This window comes from Quercus robur, chromosome 11 (assembly GCF_932294415.1).
Source record: "Quercus robur chromosome 11, dhQueRobu3.1, whole genome shotgun sequence".
Taxonomy (NCBI): Eukaryota; Viridiplantae; Streptophyta; class Magnoliopsida; order Fagales; family Fagaceae; genus Quercus; species Quercus robur.
Genome location: NC_065544.1, coordinates 39315545 through 39342087, shown reverse-complemented (window position 1 = coordinate 39342087; position 26543 = coordinate 39315545). Strand labels below are relative to the sequence as shown.

The 26543-nt window shown below is 29.7% G+C and overlaps 1 long non-coding RNA gene and 1 pseudogene across 2 annotated transcripts; both read right to left on the bottom strand.

Moving 5' to 3' along the window:
* Positions 1 to 1183: 1183 nt before the first annotated feature.
* On the bottom strand, positions 1184 to 3175 carry LOC126705023 (uncharacterized; annotated as a pseudogene).
* An 8956-nt stretch (positions 3176 to 12131) lies between these two features.
* On the bottom strand, positions 12132 to 13638 carry LOC126707100 (uncharacterized). Of its 2 annotated transcripts, none has more exons than XR_007648811.1 (2): positions 13033 to 13638; positions 12132 to 12263 (listed from the first exon to the last, which is right to left on the bottom strand). It is a non-coding gene; the product is annotated as an uncharacterized LOC126707100 (long non-coding RNA). The 2 variants fall into 2 exon arrangements; XR_007648812.1 differs by having other exon boundaries at positions 13036 to 13638.
* Between the last annotated feature and the right edge of the window lie 12905 nt (positions 13639 to 26543).

The following is a 26543-nucleotide window of genomic DNA, read 5'->3' as shown; positions in this document are numbered from 1 at the left end:
ATCCGTACTCTACACAGAGACCTCAAGGCCCAGATTGACTTTGGAATGAGAGTAAAGAACTCTTAGTTAATAGAGTTCTCTATTGTAATTGGAGTATCAACTTTTCTGTCTTCAGAAATGATTGTGTAAGAGGTGATAGGTGTTACTTGGTCTGGTATGTTGTGTTATGCAGTTTCTTGCTGTTGCTGGTCTTGAGCTCTGTAACTGGTGGGCAACTACTTAGTTGCTTATGTTCTCTGTTGTAGGTTCTGGTTTCTTTATTAAAATTCAGTAATTAATCCCTAAAAAATTCAAGAGTTGTATCAGACAGTTATTCATATCTCACCTAAAGATGAAAACCAGCAAGATGGAGGACAAAAACATGCTATTGAATTTGTCTCTCATTAACTAGGCTTTTTAGCTTCTGATTTTATCCATTAATCTAAGGCTAATGCTAATGGCCTTGTGAAACCAAGCTGAGGCTTGGCCCAAGTCCCTCACAAAACAGCATAAACAGGCAGTTGATTCCATGACAAGCACATGCCTGTGAGCAAGCAATGGAACACGAAGTAGTAGTTAGAACTTTTAGGCCATTTACTATTGCCATTCCAGGAGAAATTGAATTACAATAATGACAAAACCAGCGCCATAAGTTCTTGCATAAATAATGTATAGGTACTTCGAAGGCCAAGATAGGAAAAATATGTATAATTAATTTTCTCTTACATTTTCCAGAACACATAAATATCCCCGCAACACCTGCCAGAACTCCTCTCATAAATAATGCAATTGTGTTCTACACCTTTGAAGCAAAATCCTTTTGAAACTGTGCATAATACAAGCATTGGTACACCAACTTCCTATATTCACAAAGACGCAACTCTTGGGCTCCCTATAGGCTAATCAGTAGATAACAAAAATTTTCTTCTAGGTTGTTCAGTAAAAAACTGGCAGTAACTTTGCATGCCAAGTTAGCAAACTATACCACCATCATCAATCATGATCAAATTGAATGTCCATCAGCTAAAGTCTTCCCACATCTTTTCATCCAAGGCATACATTTGAATCATCGAACTCAACCTGCAAGTAATAATATGCATAAATCACTACATTTGACATCATGAAAAAGAAAATCATTAAAAAAAGAATTAATCAATTGCCTTAATCAAAGTAGCATAATCCAAAATAAAATTATTTGTTAACTTCAGAATCTCAATACACCCTGTCAAATTTAGTACCAGCTAGCAGTATCAAGAACAATGCCACATAAAAAAAAGAAACAAAAGAAAAAGAAAAGAGAGACTGACATTTTCATCTCTGAACTACTTCCCCTGACAATCACGCTTCCAACCTGCAGCTGTAAACTTTAGTTCCCTCTCTCAACGCTCTCGGAAATCCAAATGTGGCTGTACAACCACCTTGTCAGTGACTTCAATAGGACAAGGACTATTTTGATTCAGATTAGAATTCCCATCAGTAAGGCGATCCAAAATTAACTGTATATCATGGTTGGCATTGCTGGAATTCTGTTGAGGAGTTTTGTTGTTAAGTATCTCCTAAGCCACATTTCGTGTCTGTTCAATCAATGGTTTCCCAACTGACCTAAACTTTTGATGGTAGGCATTACAGTTTGCAGTACCAGTAGAAGAGTCTGACAATGCTACTTGCTAATTTATCTTTTCCTGTCTCCTCAACTCTGTTTCCTTTAGCTTGGACTCTGCAGCTCGATGGCGTGATCCCTTGGTATGCATCTGCAATATGGATTTCCAACAGTTTAGGAAAGCAACTTTGGGAGAAAAGAAAAGGTCCTGTGGGGGGCCAGGGTAGAAAATCCTCAACAGCACAATGCAAAAGGCATGCTCAAGTGTAATAAACTAATCTACTGCTTGGTAAATAAATAAATAAATAATCTACTACTACCAATATCGGTACTAAGATTTGCTAGGAACTAACATCAGAACAATGCCTGTGGCACAAAGGAAATTGCATATCATGAGAATGATTAGACAAAGTCACTACTACTGATAAAGGTGAATTTAATAAAGTAATTAACTACGACACATAAAACTACTTAGTTGCATCTACGCCTTAAAAAAAATTTCAAAACGCACTAAACAAGAAATAACTAAGCAAAATAAAAGAGTTCTTAGTCTGAGAAGGCATCTTTCGCTTGGAAATTGTCCACTGTGTTATCATTACGGGTTAACTTCTCTTTTAAAATCCTGAAAATATAGTAAATGGCACTCCCCACTCATATTACTTTTAATGAGGAATTGCCATCTCATCCATCATGTGTTAATCATGCCATTTTGTTGCCTTTGCAGCCCTCCGCGACTAGTCACATGTTTCTAATCCCTCGTCTGCAACTTGTCATTTTATTACAATACTAACAATATAACCATCTAATCTCTACAGGGATCGAACTCAAAGACCATTCTACTCTAATACCATATTAAATTACTTATTGTCTCAAACGTTTAAACTATTGGGGCATGGTAAATTTAATCATTTAATGACATACTTCTAATAGGACTCACCACAGATATACGTTAGGACATTCCCTAATACATGCAGCAGACTCGGACTAATCTGTTAAAAATCCATAGCCGACCTCCAATTTATGACTAAAGGCTTACGTCTTGTTGTTGTAACAATATGAGCATCTTGGAAAATCACACTTGATTAGTAAGTAGCCTTAGAACAAGACAAACTTATTCTAGTTTGTGCAGAGAGCCAAAATACCAGTTAAAAAAATGGTTTTTCACAATACTCATGCTTGGAAATTGTCCGATCAATTACATAGCTTAGAACAATTGTTATTGATAAAAGGTTAAAAACAAAAGGTGTGACTACCACTACAACCCAAGAAAGAACACAAGCAAATATTACAACATATAATGGTGATGATGAAGATGAAAGTTGAGAATTGAAAGAAAGGTACGTACAGAGAGAATGAGAGGAGAATCGAGGATGGGAGAGTGGGAGCAAACAAGGGAGGCGTATTTGCCATTGGAGACCTTCTTATAAGAAGACCCACCAACCAATTCTTCCAACAACAGATCATCCAATCTTTTATTCCTGTGTTGTGCCTCTCTACCCCAGCTATCTCTTCCAAACACACTCATCTCTCTCTCTCTCTCTCTCTCTCTCTTTAAGGTTTTGCAACTTGGCTTTACAGAAACATTTGATTTTTTTTTTTTTTTTTTTTTTTGAGAAACAAACCCACACAAAAAATAGGAAAATGAGGTTTTAAAACAAAGGCACGTCATAGCTTTACTCAAAGTCATGATAAAGTTACTGTTTAAAGTTTTGGTAAGATGTATTTTTATTTACTCAAGGACTCAACTATATGGGGGCCCCTTGAGGACCCAAGAAAGCTTGTCAAGAAGAGGCCCATACAGTTGCAACTTGCAAGCTTGTCAAGAAGAGTGTTTTTACGAAACTCCACTTTTTCATTATGCACTTTTACAAAACTCCACTTTTTCATTATGCACTTTTTCAAAAAGCTAAACCAAACTCACCCTAAGTTTGATTGTATTTGTATGAACTTCTAAAAAAAATAAATAAATAAATAAATAAACAAAAAAGAGAGTAAGAAATGGACAAAAATCAATGAATGGAATAAGAATATATATATAATGATAATACCAGCCAGCACCATAACTTTTTGCATGAATAGCCAATTGGTACTTCAACCATCATCAATCATGATCAAATTGCATGTCCATCAGCTACAGTCTTCCCACATTTTTTCATCCAAAGGCTAATATGATGCAACAACTACGTCGATACTAAGCTATAGTAATTGATGAAGTGCAATACCTTCTGTATCTTTTTTCCATCTCAGGTGTCTTTTTCTTCTTTTTTTTCTTTTCTCATAACGTGAGCCTCTATTTATATTTAAGATTCTGATGGTTATAATAAATGGTTATTTGTGACACGGTGTATTATCTTTGACTTCTAGAATATTAGTCCATAGTGTTATCATTAGGTGTTAACTTCTCTGTTAAAATCCTAAAAAGATAATAAATGGCGCCCCCACTCATAGCACTTTTAATGAGGAACCTTCATCTCATCCAGTATGTGTTAATCATCCTTGTCACTTATCATTTTATTATAATATTAATAATATGATCATCTAATCCCCCACTTGTGTCTGTGCTTAGTATCATATATACAAAGGAAGAGGGTTGTGGTAGTAGGATGATGATCATGGTAAGATTTAGTCACTTTATTATGAATAGATCTACGAGGACCACATTGGGGGCATCTCTCAATATATGTGGTTGATTCATACTAATTTGTTGAAGATTTATAGTTTACCAAAATTTGGGATTAAGACTTGATTGTTGTTGTAACAAAATTACCATCTAGGAAAATCACTAGTGAATAATAATAAGTAGCCTTAGAAGTTATAACAACAACAAACTTATTCTAGTTTGTGCAGAGAGCCAAAATATAAGTTTAAAAAATATTTTTTTCACCACACAAATTTATCAGACATAATGATAACATGCAGTGATTCTAGATAGCCTAGACTCAATCTTGGAAAAATTGTCCGATCAATTGCATAGCTTAGAACAATTGCTAAAATGGTTAAAAACAAAAGGTGTACCACTACGACCCGAGAGAGAACACAAACAAAAAGTACAACATATAATAGTGATGAAGAAGATGAAAGTTGAGAATTGAAAGAGAGGTATGTATAGAAAGCATGAGAGAAGAACCAAAACACATTCATCTCTCTCTCTCTCTCTCTCTCTCCAAGGTTTCGTAACTTGGCTTTACCAAACATTTGATTTCCTAAAACACTAAAGCAATTGCTAAAGTTATGGCGAAACGACCACTCTTCTCTTCCTGTGTTGTGCCTTTCTAGCCCAGCTATTTCCTCCCAAGTCCCAACACACTCATCTCTCTCTCTCTCTCTCTCTCTCTCTCTCGCTCTCTCCAGGTATATTTACCAAAACATTTTTTTTTTTATTTCCTAAAGCTCTTCAAATTTCAATCAACCCCAAAAAAGAAAACTATATATATTCTCTACAATTTTATATTCTAAACACTTTTCTCAAAAATCTTGGCCTCTGTCCAATACAATTTTACATTGATTTCATTCTAAGAACATTTGCATCAAATGTTGTAAAATCGCATAAGACCCTAAATCAATATATACATTTGATTTTGTGTATATATTTTGATTGCATTGTAATTTATTAGGAAACAGTGATTTTGTATCTTTTTATTTATTAATAGTTTATTAATACTAAATGGATATTTATTTCAATTTTCATGATTATTTTTTTATTTATGCTCTCGCCCCCTAACTTAAAATCTTGGTTCCTTCCCTTTACCCAGAAGATACTAAAGTAACTGTTATGGCATGTTTGATTGGGATGATTTTCAGGAGAATGGAAAAAAGCAAGTGGAAAATAAAAGAGGAAATGGTTAGGAGATTGTTTGGTTGGAAAGAAGGGAGAGATAAAACTGGTAAGACTTGGTTGTTTTCTCTTCTACTCACCAAATCACCATCCCTCCAAAATAGTGAGAAAACAAGAGATAAAAAGTTGTGTAAGTAAAGACAATTTGGTCCTTTGTACTTCTTTGTTTGTTCTTCCTTCTTCTTTTTTTTCTTTTTTTTTTAATCCTTGCTCCTCCTGCTTTCTTCTTCTTCTTCATTATTATTATTATTATTATTATTATTATTATTATTATTTAGTCTTTTCTCATGTGAACCTGCTTCCTTTCTTCGATTTCTATCTTTTGTTTTTGTTTTTTTTTTTTTCAACTCTTTCTTTCTTCACTTCTAGTTCCAACTCTTTTTCTTTTCTATTTTTACTCCCTCCTGCTTCCATTTTTAAGCTTCTTTGTTTTTTTTTTTAAAATCTGGATGCCTCTTTCTTCTTTATTTAATTGAATTAAAAAAAAATCAGGATATGTTTCAGTTTTAGTTTTTTGGGATATGGTTGTAGTTAATTGATATTTGATAGTCGCACTTATCTTTTTATTTTTCCTCATTGTGTTTTTTTTTTTTTTTTTTTTTTTATAATGATTTTTTTGTGTATATCCATAAATATTATACTAATAAATTGTATAAGCCAAACATGAATGAATTGGCTTGCAAACATTAAAGGTACAATAAAACATTCTTCTACCATAAAGAGCAGAGAATAGTAAAAATAATGTTATTAATTCCATTTTAGACTCTGTTTTGGTTTGTTTAGTGGAACGGAATATTTTGGTACCGGCCTATTTTGGCATACCGTTTTAGGATATTTCGGAATTCTTAAAAAAATCTTACATATACATATATATATATATATATATATATATGAAGGGTTACTATTATATAAAATAACGAATTTAATTTTATTTGTCTAAAATAATAAATAAAGTGGGATTAAAAAATATTTATTATAATTTTTCTACAAAAAAAATTCACATTTTGGATAATTGTAAAAAATATATTTAACTTATTGCATGAACAAATGTTATTAATATTTTTATTTGTCTAAAATAATAAATAAAGTGGGATTAAAAAATATTTATTATAATTTTTCTACAAATAAAATTCACATTTTGGATAATTGTAAAAAATATATTTAACTTATTGCATGAACAAATGTTATTAATATTTTAATTAATATATAGATCTTAAATCTATAATAATAAATAAAGAAAAATTATGCCCACAATATTTTCACAACATAGTGACAGGTATTGATATTGGTGGTTAAAAAAGTAAATTCAATAGTATGTTCAAATTAGAATCATTCAATTTATAATTTATGGTGAAAAATATTGTAGACTTAACAGTTTTCCTAATAATAATATCTATTTTTTATAGTATGAATATAAACATTAACATATTATATATATATATATATATTATTATAAAATATATTATAACCATTGATATTTATCCCTTGCGCCATAATACCAATGGCTTATTTAGTACAAGCTATGGCTTAGAACTCTCTCTCTCTCTCTCTCTTTGTGTGGCTACAATGTATTGTGATTCTGTGAATGTCCCATGCATTTGTAAGTGGTTCAAGAATATTTCTCAGCAATACCATGGATATGAGTCCAAGGCCAAACTACATTTTTTTTTTTTGTTTATATCCCTTAAGGAAAAAGGCCCCTCTCCCTTGTTAAAGACACAAATATTTATAAAATTATATTTATTTTTTAAAAGTTGTGCATTATTTATTTATTTATTTATTTATTTATTATTGATGCTAAGGATATCACAAATTTTACTATTGACTTACAAATTGGCATGTTACCAATTACCAAAAAAAAAAAAAAAAAATTATTTAAACATTCATTAGTTAGATTGATGAAGTTCATTAATGAGAGTCAATGTTGCATCATATTATGAACATTTTATAGTGCTTTTAGCGCTTTTTTTTTTTTTTTTTTTTCATTTCTATTAAAACTCTCGAAGTACGAGACCAATAAAACTCTAACCCAATTGAAACCCTAAAATGTTTCAAAAAAATGTTGCAAATGTGTTAAGTCATAAATTTTAGATTAATCTCCAGTAGTAGTTTGAGGCTAATTTTTGTAAATTGATATCCTACAAAACTGTACATCAAATAATATTTATCTTTCTCTCTTAAAAATAAGATATAAAATTAAAATTAGATTACAATTTTACTTATCTATGCATCGTCACATATCCAACATAAGATATCTTTTTTAATCATAGTATATTTCTATTTTGTTTCATTAATATTTATGGTTTAACTATGATATTCAATTCTTTCTATAAAACATAAAAAATAAAAAACTATAATATTCAATTTTCTATATGAAATTAACATTAGTTTAGTTGGCATTATTCATCAAATTATGTATTTAATGTATCAAATTATCATTTGATTTGATTAGTATTAAATAAATTTGTTTACTTAATTTTACATATTAAAGTTCCCATATAAATTTTTCACCTTAAACCCCATTATGTTGGGCCACCACTGCTCCACATCATTGGGTGAATTTTTGATATGGGTGTTTTTTACTAATAGATAATCTAATGTTGGTGTTTTTACAAATTGCATGTGTAAAATTGAAAAAGTCAGCTCTTAGTTTAAAATAGATAGAAAATTTTACATATACTGATGTTGATGCTCTTAGTCTCAACTCTTTAATTTGAAATTATGTAAAAAATTCTGATTTAACATCATTTGATTGGAGGATATAAACACCTATGTTTTATATAGCATTGTTATAAAATTTAATTTCTTTTATAAATTATAAATTATACTTATATTATGCTAATTTCAAGGTTTATAAATGTGCAATTTGGTATATGACTATCATACATATAAATATGGTTTATATATATAATAAATAAATAAATAAATCACATTTATAAACTTGAAGTATGGTCATAACTCATAACACACTTTTATTTAAAAAAAAGACATGGTTTGTAGATGGCAAAAATATCATCTCTTGATTAAAGATGGATTGAACACAAACGGGCAAAATGGAGACCATGAAAGAATTAAAAAATGCCAATAATTATAAAATCTCAGATTTTTATCCTTAATAACGAAACGGTGTGAAAAAGAGAAAAATATTAACTTTATAAATTTTTGTACTTATTGTTACTGGGGAGAGTAGTCTGACATCATTCAGCAGAGCCAGCTTTGTGCGCAGTTGTAACTTGTAAAACTCGTTCGCTTTGCTTTCATTCATGGCAAATATTTAAAAACAAAAAAAATTAAAAAAATACTAACGAGTGTCTTTACAACACTGATTAATCATCTATTTAAAGACATAAAAATTTTCATTTGTTGACTATGGGCTGTAGTTCACTCTGAGAATAGGTATAAAAGAGGCCATATTTATCTTTCGGGAAGAGATTTATTTAAGTTTTTTCCCTTTTCCACCAAAAATGGATAGGTATATCCCATAAAAAACTGATATAAATTTATTTATTTATATCATTCAATAAATTATTATTATTATTTTTTAATGTATACGACTACGAGCTGTGTAGCTCACATTTTTTTTAATAAAAAAAAATATATATATATATATATATATATATCAACATATCAACCTTTAGGTTTAAGCTGCGTTTTAATCAGAAATTAAAGGGTTTTTTTTTTTTCCTCTTTTTTTTTTTAAAGATTGAGAATAGGTAAATAGGTCGTATGTATCTTTTGGGAAAAGATTTATATATGTTTTTTTTTTTTCCTTTTCAATTAAAAAGGGAAAGATATTTTCAACAATAAAATTTGACAGAAAAATAAAAAATAAAAAATAAACCTTTAATTATATCATTAATTCAATAATTTTATATTAAATTAGTTATAATGTTGGGTAAAAATACCGTCTACATCATTAAAGGTTTGAACTAAATATCAACTACGTTCAAGACATTTCAAAACTGAACTATTTTTCATTTTTATCCTGTCTCACATGGTGAATAGGAACCAAGTTGATTTGTTTTGAAATATCTTAAAGTTTGTTGGCATTAGTCCAAATCTCGTTGTTGTTAACTGTATTTTACTTTAAAAGTCCGAAGCCCTAAAGTCATCCTGGTGCTTGCAAGACTAATCGTATTACAAGTTATTAACAAATATATATAAATATATAAATATATATATATATATATATTTAGTTAAAAATTTTGCTCACATGTAAAAGTTTGTGAAAAATTAAACAAAAAACAATTCATTAAAAATTAAAAATATAAACAATTACTTTTAAACGAAGATGTGACAAGTCTCATATTCTCTTTGGGCATTCACGTCACTTTTCATTGTATAAAGAATTATTATAGTATTTTGAACGCATCAATTAATTATTTATGATAATTATTGTGTGGTTTAGAGAATAAATAAATAAAAAAACCCAAACAATTATTGTTCATTGCTCACGTGGACAATAATCGAATATTCATTTATGATAGTTATACATATATCTACCGCTATCATTCTTATCAACTTGTATAAATATTATTTTTGTTTATTTTAACAAGAGAAATTAATTTTTTTAATTAATGTAACCACTTTTTCAAAATACCCAGATTAGATTATCTGTTCTAAAAATAAAAAATTCTATAAAACATTTTTTTTACCTTTCACCTAAGCACTTTTCTAAAAAGTGGTTATATAAAATATGAATTATAAGTAAAAGGTATATATTAACAAAATTTTGCAATTTATTGGATGACTTGTCTAATCAAATTAATTGCAATTTCAAAGCTGAAATCGACTCTTAAAAAGAAAAGAAAGAGACCTTTCTTATTTCTTTTTCATTTTCCTTCCGTTCACTTTCTACCTTGCGTTCTCTTCTTTCAATTTCTCCATTTCAACTCTTATTGGTCTTAAACTCTTATTGGTCTTTTTTGCCGTTAACAACCTTATTACTTTTTTGTATTTTGTGTCCTCTTCCTTCACAACCTTCTTTCTAGTTTTAAACCCACAACTACAATGACTTATCCAGTCTCACTCCTAATAAATGTATTCCCTTTAAAGACTTCATTATATCTTTAAAGACTTCATTATATCTCCAACTGCAAGACTTAATTTACGTGATGACGATATAGTCGTGATGACGATATAGTCGTACTACTTTCAATCAAATATAATGTATGTTATTTTTAAAAATAATAATTTTCTTTGAGAAGAATGTTTTTTTATTTCATACTTCGTCTGACTTTTCAAGATTTTATATTCATAAATAAATATATAGTGTAGATACGGAACACAAATAATATTATAATTGAATTTAGCCCAAAAATTAAAGTTATGTTTTGCAATCATTGTTACTAAGATTCACCACAATGATCAATGCGCTAGGGATTTGATCAATCATATAAGAATTTACATAGATAACTTTAATTTCAGGTCTGAATTCAACTATAATATTATTTACGTCCTATATCCACACCATACATGTATTTATGGATCGTATATAATCTATACTTGAAAAGACTATAGTGTATGAAATACAAAAAAAGAACCTTCTTAAAAAAAAAAAAAAAAAAAAAAAAAAAAAAAAAAAAAACCTTACATTATATTGACTAAAATAATGACTATCATCATTAGATAAATTATGCCTTGCATCCAGAGACATAACGAAATAAATCAAAATAGAAAATTGGTATGAGATTTACTCCGAGGAATGCATCTGTTGAAGTGGGACCGGGTAAGCCATTGTAAGTATGGGTTTAAAACTAGAAAAAAGACTATAAAGGAAGAAATCAGAGAAACCGAAGGAAGAGCACACAAAGAATAAAGACTTATAAGGCTATTAAGGCAAAAAAGACAAATAAGAGTTGAAACAGATAAATTGGAGGAAGAGAACTCAAAGTACAAAGTTAACAGAAGGAAGATGAAAAAGAATTAAGGTTGGTCCTTCTTCACTTTTCACTTCAACTCTGAAATTTCAATTAATTTTATCCAACGAGACATCCAATGAATGGAGAATACTATCATGCGTGGACAAGAAGAAAAACTATTTTAACTTATGCACTTTCTGAGCAGTATCTGAATGTTTGTCAGTACTCTCTCCACAAACCTATCCGTTAATCTTAAGCTCTAATTAAACTTATAACTTTTCATAATAGTAGAGACAAATTCATATTCGGAATAAACCATGAAAAATTTTTAATTTTTTTTTTTTTTACATATCCATATAATATACAAAGAAGTTTGTTTATTTTTATACTTAACTCTCGTTTGTTTAATAGCATCCCATAAAGAAATTGATGAGTTGATACAAAAAATTTATATTTGGTTTTGCGAGCAAATTGCAGACCAAAAAAATTCAAATTCACATATGATGAGAATTTGAATTTGGCCATCCACTATTAACTCACATACACTTAAAAAATTCTATCTATCAAAATCTCTTTATGCATGAGATTATACAAAGAAGAGTTACAATAAATAAAATTTGAGTATATTAATTGATGAGTAAATTTTACATGACTATATGACAAGAAGTTCTTGCTTTTTGTCACAAATTTTTTAAAAAAATTAATTTTTTAAAGATAAGAAATGTTCTATAAAAACCCTAGTTAAAGCATAAGTAATGAAAAATTTCCAAGATACGGAACAATATTATTATTGGAACTTCTTCTCAAAAAGAATTATTATTGGAACATATAAAAATTACAAAAGCAAATGGGAAAATGGGGAAAATATTTGAATACTAATAATTGCTAATTATAAAATACAATTGTAATGAAAATAATAAATATAAATAGATGAAATAAAAACGTACCAGATAAAAATACATCCGCTACCAGCGCTGAAAGGTAGAACCTGAAATCACAAGAGACTGGGTGAATAAAGTATAAACTGTGAGATAAAAAATATCATGCTATCGGGTGTCAGTTGCATTTAGAGCATGGTTAACAATCCATTTTGGAAAAATTTTAACACAACATTAATTACTTTTTATTTTCTTTTCCCATAAAAAATTTCCGATTATTAACCATTACCCATTTCTAAAAAGAACATACTCACGGTTTTGCAACATATATCTGAGAGAAAAAAGGTTTAAAGGCTCTTCAACTGTTCAAGAGCATTTGACGGCAATTGGGGATGCACTTCATTATGACTATCAGTCACCATTAATAATATACATTCTACTTGTTTAATATTTTGATCAAATGGCAGTTCAGTACTTGGGGGGTAATATCTAACAGATGTGTGTTTCTAATTTCTAACAGGGACTAATTCAGCGTTCAAAAATTATTTAATAATAATTCAATTCTTGAGAACCAACAAAATGTAAGGAATATGCACAGGCCAAAGAGTTCACACAGACAGAACTATTTATTCTCATTAGCACTATCATATTCCACTTTCATAAGAGAAGGTATTTCAAATTTCAAAATAGCTAAACAATCCAGTATCCACAGAAAACAGAGTCCCATGAGTTCATTTTACACAAAAGATCTGTTTGGCCTCACCGACACTCATCTAGCTAAAACCATACAAAATTCAAGCTAAAAACAATATATAGAACTTGGAAATAAAAACAAAACCATCAGAATCCAGCAGCAAAAGATAAAGATTGAAGGCATACCACCTCTGTTTAGAATCTTTGAGATCTGTTGCCTACCCAAGTTCTTTCTCAAAAGAACAGAACTATTAAAAGAGAGACACTTCTAGAATGTTAGGAAATGGAGAACTGTTTAGAAAAAACTATGAAGTGCTTGAGGACGGTTGCTATGGTTTTTATAGGTGCTTGGGTACGGTGTATTTACCCTTAAAAATTATACATTAGGAGGTCTCTCTGTCTAAAGATTGGTATGTGTGGAGTAAATGAGCTGCAGGCTGGTAGTTGAGAGAGAGAGTCGCCGAAGAGTTTAATGAAAAAGCTGGTAGTTGAGAGAGTTGCCATTTGTGATAGAGAGAAAAAGCTGGGAAGAGTTAATAAATAAAAATTGAAGAGGTAGAGTCCAAACGAGAAGATGAGAAAGCTGGAAGAAAATATTTTTAAAGAAGAATAATGGGGATAAGGGAAAGCTGCAGAAAATTTTACTATTACTCAAACCGGTCCCTGCAATTTCTTTATTACCCCCGACTTATTTACGCACCACTTTTTCGATTAAAAAAAATAAACTGACATGGTACACAGGACCCGCTTAATAAGAAATACAATTGATGCAACTGTTTTAAGGCTCCAAATAAAAGAAGACCTCACTCCTAAAAAATTTATATCCTAAAATTTATTAAAAACGCTCCATTATATTTTAAAATGTAGAAAATTTAAAAAAAAATAGTCAATTGTTTAAAATTATTTTTAAAAAAAAATTTATGTTATATCGATTGAAACCAGCACAACAATTATTATTAAGTAAATGAGACATAACTAAGTAAATCAAAGTAGAGAGCAATGCTTAATTTACCTAACATACTAACATAACTAAGTAAATCAAAGTAGAGAACAATGCTTAATTTACCTAGCGATAATTGTTGTGCTAATTTCAATCAATATATGTAAGACTTTATTTTTTTTAAACAATTTTCTTCGAGAAGAATTTTTTTATACTTCATACTTGGTCTGACAAGAATGTTCTCCTTCTGTAGACTTTTCAAGATTTTACACAACTCATAAATAAATATACATTGTGGATACAGTACACAAATAATATTATAGTCAAATTCAACCCTAATATCAAAGTGACGTTCATGAAAGTAGCAAGCATTGTGACTGAAATTCACCTCAATGGTCAATGTGCTAGGAATTTGATCAATTGTATAAGACTTTATGGAAAAGAAAAGTTAACGAAAATCTTCCATTAATTCTTATACAATTGATCAAATACATAACACAATGACAATTAAGGTAAACCCCAACTAAAATCCTTACAACTTTCATGAACATACTTTGATTTGAAAGTTTAGGATTCTACTATAATATTATTTGCTTCTCATATCCGTAATGTATATCTTTTTATGGATCTTAAAAAATCTTATAAGGAAAACATTTAGGTCAAACAAAGTGTGAAATACAAAATAAGTTCTTCCCCAAAAAAAATATTTAAAAAAAAAATTGTTATATTAATTGAAACCAGCACAACTATTATCATTAAGTAAATTAAACCTTGCAATTGGAGCCATAACAAAGTAAATCAAATTAGAGCCAGGCTTAATTTACCTATTGATGATAGTCGTGCTCATTTCAATCAATATATGTAAGTATTTTTTTTAAAAATACAACTTTCTTCAAGGAGAATGTTTTTTGTATTTCGTACTTTGTCCAACAAGAATATTTCATACGTTGTAGATACAGTACGCAAATAATAATGTAATTGAATTCAGCCCAGAAATGAAAGTGATGTTCATGAAAGTTGCAAGCATTGTTACCAAATTCACCTCAATTGTCAATGTGCTAGAGATTTAATGAATAATATAAGAATTTATAGAAAAAGGAAGTTAAAGAAAAGATCTCCGTAAATTTTTATAAGATTGATCAAATCCTCAACACATTGACAATTGAGATGAGTCCCAACTATAATGCTTGCAACGTTCATGAACATAACTTTGATTTCAAGACTGAATTCGCCTATAACATTATTTGCGTCTCGTATCCACAATGTATATCTACTTATAAAATCATAAAAAGTCTATAAAAAGAAAACATTCGTGTCAAACAAAGTGTGAAATATAAAAAAACATTTTCTCGAAGAAAATCATTTTTTTTTAAAAAAAATTATGTCATATTGACTGAAACCATCACAACCATTATCATTTGGTAAATTAAACCATTCATCTGGAGACATAACTAAGTAAATCAAAGGAGAGAGAGTTGATATGATATTTACTCCAAAGAATGCATCTGTTGAGAGTGAGACTAGGTTAGCCATTGTAAGTGTGGGTTTAAAACTAGAAAGAAAGCTATAGAAGAAAAGAACAGAGAAATCGAAGTAAAAGGACACAAAGTACAAAGACTAATAAGAACTGAAACAGAGAAACTGAAGAAAGAGAACACAGAGAATAAAGCCAACACAGAGAATATGGAAAAATAAATAAATAAGACAAGTTTGCTTCTTCTCTTTCACTTCAGCTCAAAAATTGCAATTAACTTGATCAAGGGAGGCATCCAATGAATGGAGAATGCTATTATACGTGAAGAAGAAGAAAAACTATTTAACTTATGCAATTAATAAGTAGTCTGTAAGTATCTGACAATACTCTCTACTCAAACCTATCAGTTAAACTTATGCTTTAATTAAACTTGCGCATTTTCATAATAATAATAATAGAAACATATTCATATCCAAAATAAACCAAGAATAATTTTTTGATTCTATTTTTTTTTTCATAATGTGGTGATGGATACAAACGGTTATAATAGAAGATCAGGTTTTTTATTATTTTTAATCATAAATGAACGTTAAGAATACCACGTCTACATCCCATATTTATAAGATAGACTAAACAAATATCATTGAAAATTATTAAAAACATTTTACGTGAAAAAATAAAGTTAAAAAATTTTAAAATTAGTGATTACAAATCTCGCCAAAAATTCAAATGAAATAAAATATAGTCTTCAATAAATCAATAAAATAGAATGATATACATTTATGAATGGTATAAACATACGTATGGAACTTCATATTGTTACAAAAATTATATTATGGCATAAGTTTGTTTATTTGTTTGTTTTTTATTTATTTATTTATATATATAAAAACGTATTACTAATTCACCATGCACCCATAGTGTACCATTTTGAAAACTCATATTTCCTCGGTGGCCCTCTTATTTTGCTTGAGCAGAGCCTTAAATCTCATTGCCACTCTCACTATAGCCACTAAAAAAAGGTTTTTTCTTTATTTTTGTCGGTACTAAAAATAAGTTTTCTATCTTATTATACATTCTTGATTGCAAATTAAGATACACTTGTATATTACAAAATACATAACAATAGGTTCGCTAAAAATATATAATCATAAATCAAATCACATAAGCTGTTTTCTCCCAAGAAAAAAATATATATATATCTTAACTTCAACAACAACTATATAATTTGCATCATGACCCATATATTGCCCTCATATATGGGGTCATTGAAATATATCATGACAAAAAATCATTCACAATTGTGTACAATCACGATAAAATTAGTTTTGAAAGTGTAATAACTTAAGTGCTACAAGAATAGAAGGCGTTAATGACATCAGGCAAAGAGAATATCAATTAGTTAAGGATACTGTGAAATGGCTTGACTTTGGCAATACAAAGCAGATGGCCCTGCTGTAGTGGATTAGGAAACCAATTTCTAATTGGTTTTGAATTTGTGTAAATCAAACCATTGATTTACATATTTTGAGGGCAAATGAACATTTGTCCCTAATTTACAGTTATGCAATAAAATACCATTGTTTTTTTAACTTGATTTTACCAAATCGAGTTACATGTAGAACACGACAATAACAATGTTAAGTTTCATATATGTTTTGCAGAACACGACAATAACAATGTTAAGTTTCATATATGTTTTGCGGTTTCAAAACAAGAGTAATTTGCTGCATAGTTTGTAGATTAGGGACAAATACCCATTTTCCTCCATATTTTTGGAATTGTAAGAAATCTAACGATAACAAATTAATTCTATCCTTATTTCTCTCTCTTGCTTACCCAACATAAAACAAAATTCTTTGCTTTTTTCTCTAATCGTGTTTTAGGATATTATGTATAAGTAATTTGAAATATCAGTATCTCTCTCAAGTACTTTTAACTGATCTAGTTATTTTTATATTTATTATATCTTTTCTAACTTTTGTGGTTATTGTGCTTGCTATAATTGTTATTGAAGCTTTTTTCTTCTGCCTTAAAAACTTATTATAAATTTCTATGGGAAATTTTGTATCTTTATATTTTTATATTTGATTAAAATAGAAAACTTTCCTATATCATCTTACAAATATCATTTCCCTAATCCATCAGAGAAATTAATTTCATAAGTTTGACTAGTATCTAGACATAATAATAATAACAATAATAATAATAAGAAGAAGAAGAACAAATAAATGAACATTAACCATTAAGTGGATTCATGTGTAAAAATATATACAACATTTATGCATAACAAATAAATCAAATAATTAGTTGTTTTGTGATTTTAAAATATGATTTTAGAATTTTATGTATATTTAATTTGATACATCTGTGTCTCTCTATTGGTATTATTATATAGAAAAATTTTCTAACTTTTGTTGTTATTGTGCCAGCAATAATTGTTATCTATGTTTTTTTTTACAGCTTTTAGCCTTTTAAGGTATAATTATCTTTTATTTTAATAGGAAATTTATGTATCTTTATATTTTTGTATTTTCATATTATGTTATGTTATCGTGTATTAAGCAACAAACAGGTAAAGGAGTGGTAATCTATGTTACACAATAATACCCACTCATAATAACCCCAATGAACCCCACACAGAACACTTGAGTGGGGGTGTGAAAATTTTAACCTATATTAATTTTTAAGAAGTAGCAACTAATCATTGGAAGTTGTGATCACTAAAATCTTATTTACTTTATACTCTAATTCATCTAGGAAACTCATAAAGGCTCTTAAGCTAAAAATACTAAAAAATAAAAGAACATCATGAACCAGAACACTATAATACCCACTCATAATAACCCCAATGAACCCCACACAGAACACTTGAGTGGGGGTGTGAAAATTTTAACCTATATTAATTTTTACACAAACAGGTAAAGGAGTGGTAATCTATGTGAAAATTTTAACCTCTTAAACAAACAGGTAAAGGAGTGGTAATCTATGTTACACAATAATACCCATTCATAATAACCCCAATGAACCCCACACAGAACACTTGAGTGGGGGTGTGAAAATTTTAACCTATATTAATTTTTAAGAAGTAGCAACTAACCATTGGAAGTTGTGATCACTAAAATCTTATTTACTTTATACTCTAATTCATCTAGGAAACTCATAAAGGCTCTTAAGCTAAAAATACTAAAAAATAAAAGAACATCATGAACCAGAAATCAAAGATTTAGAAGTACAGTTATGCGTAAAGGCAGGTGCTAGTCACCCCACAACCCCTATTCAAAAGAATAATACCTCATTTCACATTTAATCTTAAAATCTCACAATTTAAACAACTAAAACATTTGCATTTGATTTTAGAAAGAATGAACACAAGTGAAATGAAACAATGATCAAACTCATCCTAGGATGACATGTGAGTTGATACATAAAAGTTTTCTTTAGTATTTGCAAGCAAATTGTAGACCAAAAAATTCAAATTCACAATTTCACATAGAGTGAGAATTCGAATTTGGCCATCCACTATTAACTCACATATACTTAAAAAATTCTATCTATCAAAATCTCTTTATGCATGAGATTATACAAAGAAGAGTTATAATAAATAAAATTTGAGTATATTAATTGATGTGTAAATTTTACATGACTGTGACAAAGTTTTTGCTTTTCGTCACAAATTTTAAACAAAATTAATTTTTTATTTTAAAGATAAGAAATGTTCCATAAAAACCATAGTCAGAGAATAAGTCATGAAAAATTTTCAAGATACGGAACAAAATCAGTATTGGAACTTCTTCTCAAAAAGAATTATTATTGGAACATATAAAAATTACAAAAGCAAATGGGAAAATGTGGATAATAAATGAATAATAACAATTGCTAATTATAAAATACAATTGTGATGGAAATAATAAATACAAATAGATGAAATAAAAACATACCAGATTAAAAAAAATACATCCGCTACCCGCGCTGAAAAGAACAACCTGAAACCATAAGAGACTGGGTTAATAAAGTATAAACTGTGAGATTAAAAAATATCACGCTAACGGGTGTCAGTTGCATTTAGAGCATGGTTAAAAATCCATTTTGGAAAAATTCTAACACATTATTAACCATTACCCATTTCTAAAAAAAACATACACACAGTTTTGCAACATATATCTGAGAGAAAAAAGGTTTAAAGGCTCTTCAACAGTTCAAGAGCATTTGACGGCAATTGAGGATGCACTTCATTATGACTCTCAGCCACCACTAATAATATACATTCTACTTGTTTACTATTTTGATCAAATGGCAGTTCAGTACTTGGGGGGTAATATCTAACAGATGTGTGTTTCTAATTTCTAACATGGACTAATTCAGCGTTCAAAAATTATTTATTAATTCAATTCTTGAGAATCAACAAAATGTGGGGAATATGCACAGGCCAAAGAGTTTACACAGACAGAACTATTTATTCTCATTAGCACTATCATATTCCGCTTTCATAAAAGAAGGTATTTCAAATTTCAAAATAGCTAAACTATCCAGTATCTACAGAAAACAGAGTCCCATGACTTCCTTTTACACAAAAGATCTGTTCGGCCTCAACGACACTCATCAAACTAAAACCATACAAAATTCAAGCTAAAAACAATATATAGAACTTGGAAATAAAAACAAAACCATCAGAATCCGGCAGCAAAAGATAAGATTGAAGGCATACCACCTCTGTTTAGAATCTTTGAGATCTGTTGTCTACCCAAGTTCTTTCTCAAAAGAACAGAACTATTAAAAGAGAGACACTTCTAGAATGTTAGGAAATGGAGAACTGTTTAGAAAAAACTATGAAGTGCTTGGGGACGGTTGCTATGGTTTTTATAGGAGCTTGGGTATGGTGTATTTACCCTTCGAAAACTATACATTAGGAGGTCTCTCTGTCTAAAGATTGGTATGTGTGGAGTAAATGAGCTGCAGGCTGGTAGTTGAGAGAGAGAGTCGCCGAAGAGTTTAATGAAAAAGCTGGTAGTTGAGAGAGTTGCCATTTGTGATAGAGAGAAAAAGCTGGTAGTTGAGAGAGTTGCCATTTGTGATAGAGAGAAAAAGCTGGGAAGGGTTTTAATGAGAGCCATTTGTGAAGAGAGAAAAAGCTGGGAAGAGTTTAATAAATAAAAATTGAAGAGGTAGAGTCCAAACGAGAAGATGAGAAAGCTGGAAGAAAATATTTTTAAAGAAGAATAATGGGGATAAGGGAAAGCTGCAGAAAATTTTACTATTACTCACACCGGTCCCTGCAATTTCTTTATTACCCCGACTTATTTACGCATCACTTTTTCGATGAAAAAAAATAAACTGACATGGTACACAGGACCCGCTTAATAAGAAATACAATTGATACGACTGTTTTAAGGCTCCAAATAAAAGAAGACCTCACTCCTAAAAAAATTATATCCTAAAATTTATTAAAAACGCTCCATTATATTTTAAAATGTAGAAAATTAAAAAAAATAGTCAAACTTTAATTAACAAAATTAAATTTTAATTGACAAATTTATTAATTCATTCTTAAAATATATTAAAATTAAAATTAATATCAGACAAATTTATTAATAATATAACATAATTATCTAAAAATATATTAAAATAGAAATTATAAGTTAAAAAAAAAAATCTCTTACCTGTCTATCTCTCTACCTCCGCATCTATATTCTTACCTTTCTTTTCTTCATCTTCATCTTGATTCTTGATCTCTTTGTAAAACCTAGGTCAGTCAGTCTAGCATAAAAAAAAATTTTGTTGATTTCCTTCGATTCACAGCAAATTCAAAATTGAAAAAAAGAAAGCGTACCGGTCTACTCAGTTCTTCCCCTCTTTGATGGGAGTCCCATCACTGGACACGTTTTTTTGTTATGATAGGACCATTCTCTGCTTAGCACACGTTTTTGCTTTAAAACTTAGTACACGTTTTTTGCTAATAGGACCCTTCTCTGCTTAGCACACGTTTTTTGCTTTAAGACCCTGATCACATCTGCACTGCACAGGCGCACGGCAGCACAGGCTGCACAGTGCGCAACTGTGCAGTGCAGCCCACAGTTATTACTTATAAGACAACACGGTTTCTCACAACCCTTTTTTTTTCTTTTCTTTTCTTTTGGTATGAACAACGTTTCTCATTTTATCTATTATTATAAATTATTATCCCAATTAATAATTTAATGTATATTATATCAACATATTTATATAATAGTGACATTAAATTACTGAATTATGTATTAAATTAATTTTTATTTATATGAGTTTAGACTTTAAAGTGATCATAGTTTTAAAAAAATTACAATAATCATGTTTTATTGTTCTATACTTTCATTTTTAGTTAAATTATTATTTTTAATTATAAATTGTATTTTATTTATCTATATAGTGGTCATAAATGTTTACTAAAAAATATTTATCCGAATATGAAAAACTTCAAAAAAAAAAGAGAAAAATTGAAAAACAAATTGAATCTCAAAAAAGATCTATTGATAAATTTGTTACTAATATTAAAAAAAGGGTTTGGTTAGAGTACACATTAAGTTTTCTATTTTTAGAAACATTTTCTTGGGAATTAAAAAAATTGTTATTACTTTTTCAATTCTCAAGAAAATTTTTTTCAAAAATGAAAATTACTGTGTACCCTTAGAGCATCCGCAGCCGAAAATCCCATCATATCCTATTTTACCATTCCAAAAAGCAACTTTATCAATTATACTATACAATTTTACAACATACCCAACATTCCAACTTCTATTTTCCTATTCTACACTTTAAAATAATATATCTACCCAATAAAATAATATATCCCAAATCCATATCTATTCTCTCCCTTCTCTCTCCTCTGTTTGATTTTTAATTCTCTTCCTCCGTCTCTCTTCCACTGAAACCACCACCTCCACCGTCCAAAAAGGCCTCTGTCTCTCTTCCATTGAAACCACCAGCACCTCCACCGTCCAAAAAGGCTACAAAACTCAAACAAACTGCCCCTGCTTCACTGGCCATCATCCCACCACCGCCAAAACAAAACCCACAAATGACCAACAAAAACCCAGCAAAATCAGACCCATAAATGAACAACTCGCACCATAAATGAACAAACCCATAAACCGATCTCTGCGCCGATCTCCACATCCCACGACCTCCATGCCCAACGGCAATGTCCACATCCCACACCCAACGGCGATCTCCATGCCCAACGACGATGTCCACATCCCACGCCCAACGGCGATGTCCACATCCCACGCCCAACGCCTATCTCTACACCCAACACCAATCTCCACACCACACCCAAACACCGATCACTGCACCAAACCCCAAACGCCGATCTCCACACCACCACACTGATCTGCAATGAGAGGGAGAAGAGAAATAATGACTAGGTGGTGGCTTGCCATGGCCGGTGACAGTGGGTTAGGCCATGGTGTGGTGGCTATGGGATTGAGTCTGAAGAGAGGAAAGCTGAATGAGAGAGAAGGAAGATAGAAAAAAGAAAAGGAAATAATGAGAGAGAGAGAGAGGAGAGAGACAATTAAAAAATAATTTTTAGAAATAAGATTGTGCTACAGTAGCATCTTACTAATAAGATTCTACTGTAGCACAATTGTAAAATTTTTTACAATTCTGAATGTTTACAAGTCCAAATGCTGGGTGTTTTTGGGGTTTTTATGCTAAATCCATCTTACATTTGGCATATCGATGCTCAGGTGCGGATACTCTTAGATCACACATTAGTAAAATCCTAAAAAAAAATACAATAAAAGGTTTGGGTGAATATATTACAAATATAAAAATATTTAATATATGTATATATTATTCGATTAATATTTAAATATAAAAAACTCTAATTAAAATTTTCGCTTAAAAACTCCAAAGTCGTTAAGCCGGCCTGATGACACAACGGACATGTATTCCAAAAACTTACTACGTAAAACTCTGAAACTGCTTCAAACTGAGACGTGGGTTCTTAATAAAAGGAATAATGGGGTACTGTGTTTAACCGATAAAAAAGTTACTTTTAATGCCTTTGGTTTATTGATTGACTCTCTTTTCCTTTTTATTTATATATATATATATATATTTTTTTTTTAAATAATTCCCTTCTCGTTGGACAAATGCATCCAACCACAAGGTAAACAAAAGAGCAAAAAATTCAACTCTAGCTTGTGCTAAAATTAAAGGGAAAAGAGAGAGAGAGAGAGAAAGAATGACTAGTGATTCATCCATAACCATAACACTTAAAGATTTTAAGATCTGATTTTCTAGGAGCATGCACCAGTGCAAACCATGTCAGCCCTTTTCCAAAGTGTGTACTTTTTACCCGGGAGATTTGTTGCTTGGACCACAAGAAAGATTGGTTGTTGTCAGGAGCTCATTGGTGTTGGTGATGGTGTTGGTGTTGGTGTGATAGATGAATTTTGTCCCTTTTGCTACAACAGCTTTATTCATGAGAAAGACGACAACTTTGCGTATCACATCCGGCTATGTCAGGATCAGCAGAGCAAAAAGATGCAGAGGGGAGGTGAGAAGTGAGATGACAAAAGCCAAAATAAATTCCCTAAGGAAAATGTTAATTAGTACAATGTATTGGGTAATTTTTTAATCCTTTCAGTAATTTTTTTATAATTTTCTTTTAAATGAGACTAAAAAAATAAAATTTTTTGAAAATACTAAAGTCTATTGAGTAAAAAAAAGTAATGTGGTTTGTAATTTTTTATAATATTATTTAAAAAATAAAAATAAAATATTTAATAATACTATAAAACGAGGGCTAAATATTTTAACACGCACAATAAAAGATGGGAAAAAATCTTAACATGCCGTGCTTGGTAAAACATTTACCTTCGTTAAATTGTGAATAGGTTTGGCTTTTTAGTTTTCACCTGGGTTGGTTTAGAAGAAGGAACTTGGAAGTTTCCTTGTAAACGATTGATTATGGCACAGGCACAGTTAACGGAAATCTCTATCTAAAAAATATAACAAAAAGGTGCTCTACACTCAAAAAGATCAATGGATAATGGATCCATTGGTATCTGGATCTGTATCTGTATTCAGGATTTTTGGCAAAGCATCTCTGTTTACTAATTTATGATTTCAATATTTGCTCTTCTGGGTCTGCTGCATTAACTTGCATTGAAGAGTCTCTCATCTTTATTTTTCCCTTCCCCTAGTAGCTTTAAGCACAAGTACAACAACACAGCTCAGATTTTTAGGATTTTTGTAAAAATATGTGTGATTGAAAAATAATGTAAAAATATGTGTGATGATATTTAGACAACAGTTTTTATTGTTAAACACAATTTCTAAATAGACCCATCTTTTGCTTTTAGAAAAGCATCACACCTTCTGGCTTCCAAAAAAATGGAGTTTTCATGCATAGGTCAATTGAATGCTTTTTAAAATTAATAATAACCGAACAAGCATGTTCACCAAAAATTATGTTTTAAATAAAAGTTCTAAATCTTAAAACTCTAATTCTTTTACATAAAAAAATTAAAAATAAAAAATAAAACTCTAATACTTTACAATATTTATAAAAAAAAAAAAAAAAAAAAAGATAAATTACATTTCATGAGATTTGAGAGACTCTCCACCCCAAATATATAAATTAAAAAAAAAAAAAAAAAAAAAAAACAAAAGATGGTTTATATATAGAAAATAAATAGATATAAACCATAGATAGAAAATTTTACATATACTGACATGGATACTCTTAGTGCATGTTTGGATCCAACTTTTCACGGCTGCGTTTTCTTCTCCTACGTTTTCTCCTCTCTTTTTTTTCTTTTTAGCAGCTTATGTTGACTTTTCTTCCATGAATAGTACACGGATATACTGTTCATGGACCCACAAACTTCACTTTTCATCAACTTTTTCATTAAAAATGGGTCCCACAGCACTATTTACACATTTAAAAATTATTTTGCTACAGTGTTTTCAGTTTTCAGTTTTCAGTTTCAGCAAAATAAGTTCTATCCAAACACACCCTTAGTCTCAACTCTTTCATTTGAAATTTATGTAAAAAATTCTAATTTGGCATCATTTGATTGGAGGATATAAACACCTATGTTTTATATAGCATTGTTATAAAATTTAATTTCTTTTATAAATTATAAATGATACTTATTATGCTAATTTCAAGGTTTATAAATGTGCAATTTGGTATATGACTCAATTATCATACATATAAATGTGGTTTATATATAGAAAATAAATAAATAAATCACGTTTATAACTTGAAGTATGGTCATAACTCATAACACATTTTTATTAAAAAAAAGACATGGTTTGTTGATGGCAAAAATATCATCTCCTGATTCAAGATGGATTGAACACGAACGTGCAAAATGGAGACCATGAAAGAACTAAAAAATGCTAATAATTATAAAATCTCGGATTTTTATCCTTAATAACAAAACGGTGTGGATAGGAAGCAATTTGCCTCTCCTTGAACAAATACGCTTGGGAAATGTTGAGTTAGTGAGCAATGACTAGCTTGGCACGTCATAGATAAAGAACAAAATAGCAGAAGTAATACGGTCAGAAAGTTAGCGTGAAAGAGGGAAAAATATTAACTTTTTATAAATTTTGAACGTATCAATTATTTATGATAATTATTGTGTAGTTACCGGTTATTATTGAAGTAGAGAATAAAAAAATAAGTAAAAAAACCCAAACAAGTATTGTTTCTTGTTCACGTGGACAAAAATCAAACAATTATTTATGATAGTTATACATATATCCACCTCTAACATTCTTATCAACTTATATAAATATTATTTTTTTTTTATTTTAACAAAAGAGTTTAATTTTTTTAATTAATGTAACCACTTTTTCAAAATACCCAGAATAGATTATCTGTTCTAAAAATAAAAAATTCTATAAAACATTTATTTTTTTATTATTTCCATTTCACCTAAGCACTTTTCTAAAACACATACGTTACTCACACACATCAATCTAAAAATTGAATTGAAAATTAATAAAATATGTCTTTACAATTAGTTGAATTTAGTTGCATAGTTTCAAACAAATTCAGACAGAGTTTATGAAAGAACAGGAGACAGATTTGATCCTTACCCGGGATTACTTATCAACACAGAGACAGAAGATCCAGTAATCTGTGATCCCTTATGGTTATCTGAAATGCTATAGATTATGATGAAGGTTATAGCATGAAAGATATAGATGATAATTGGTCAAATAGTGATATGGATTATGAAACTGATTATGACAGTGAAATTGATGATTATAATTATAATGGTAACA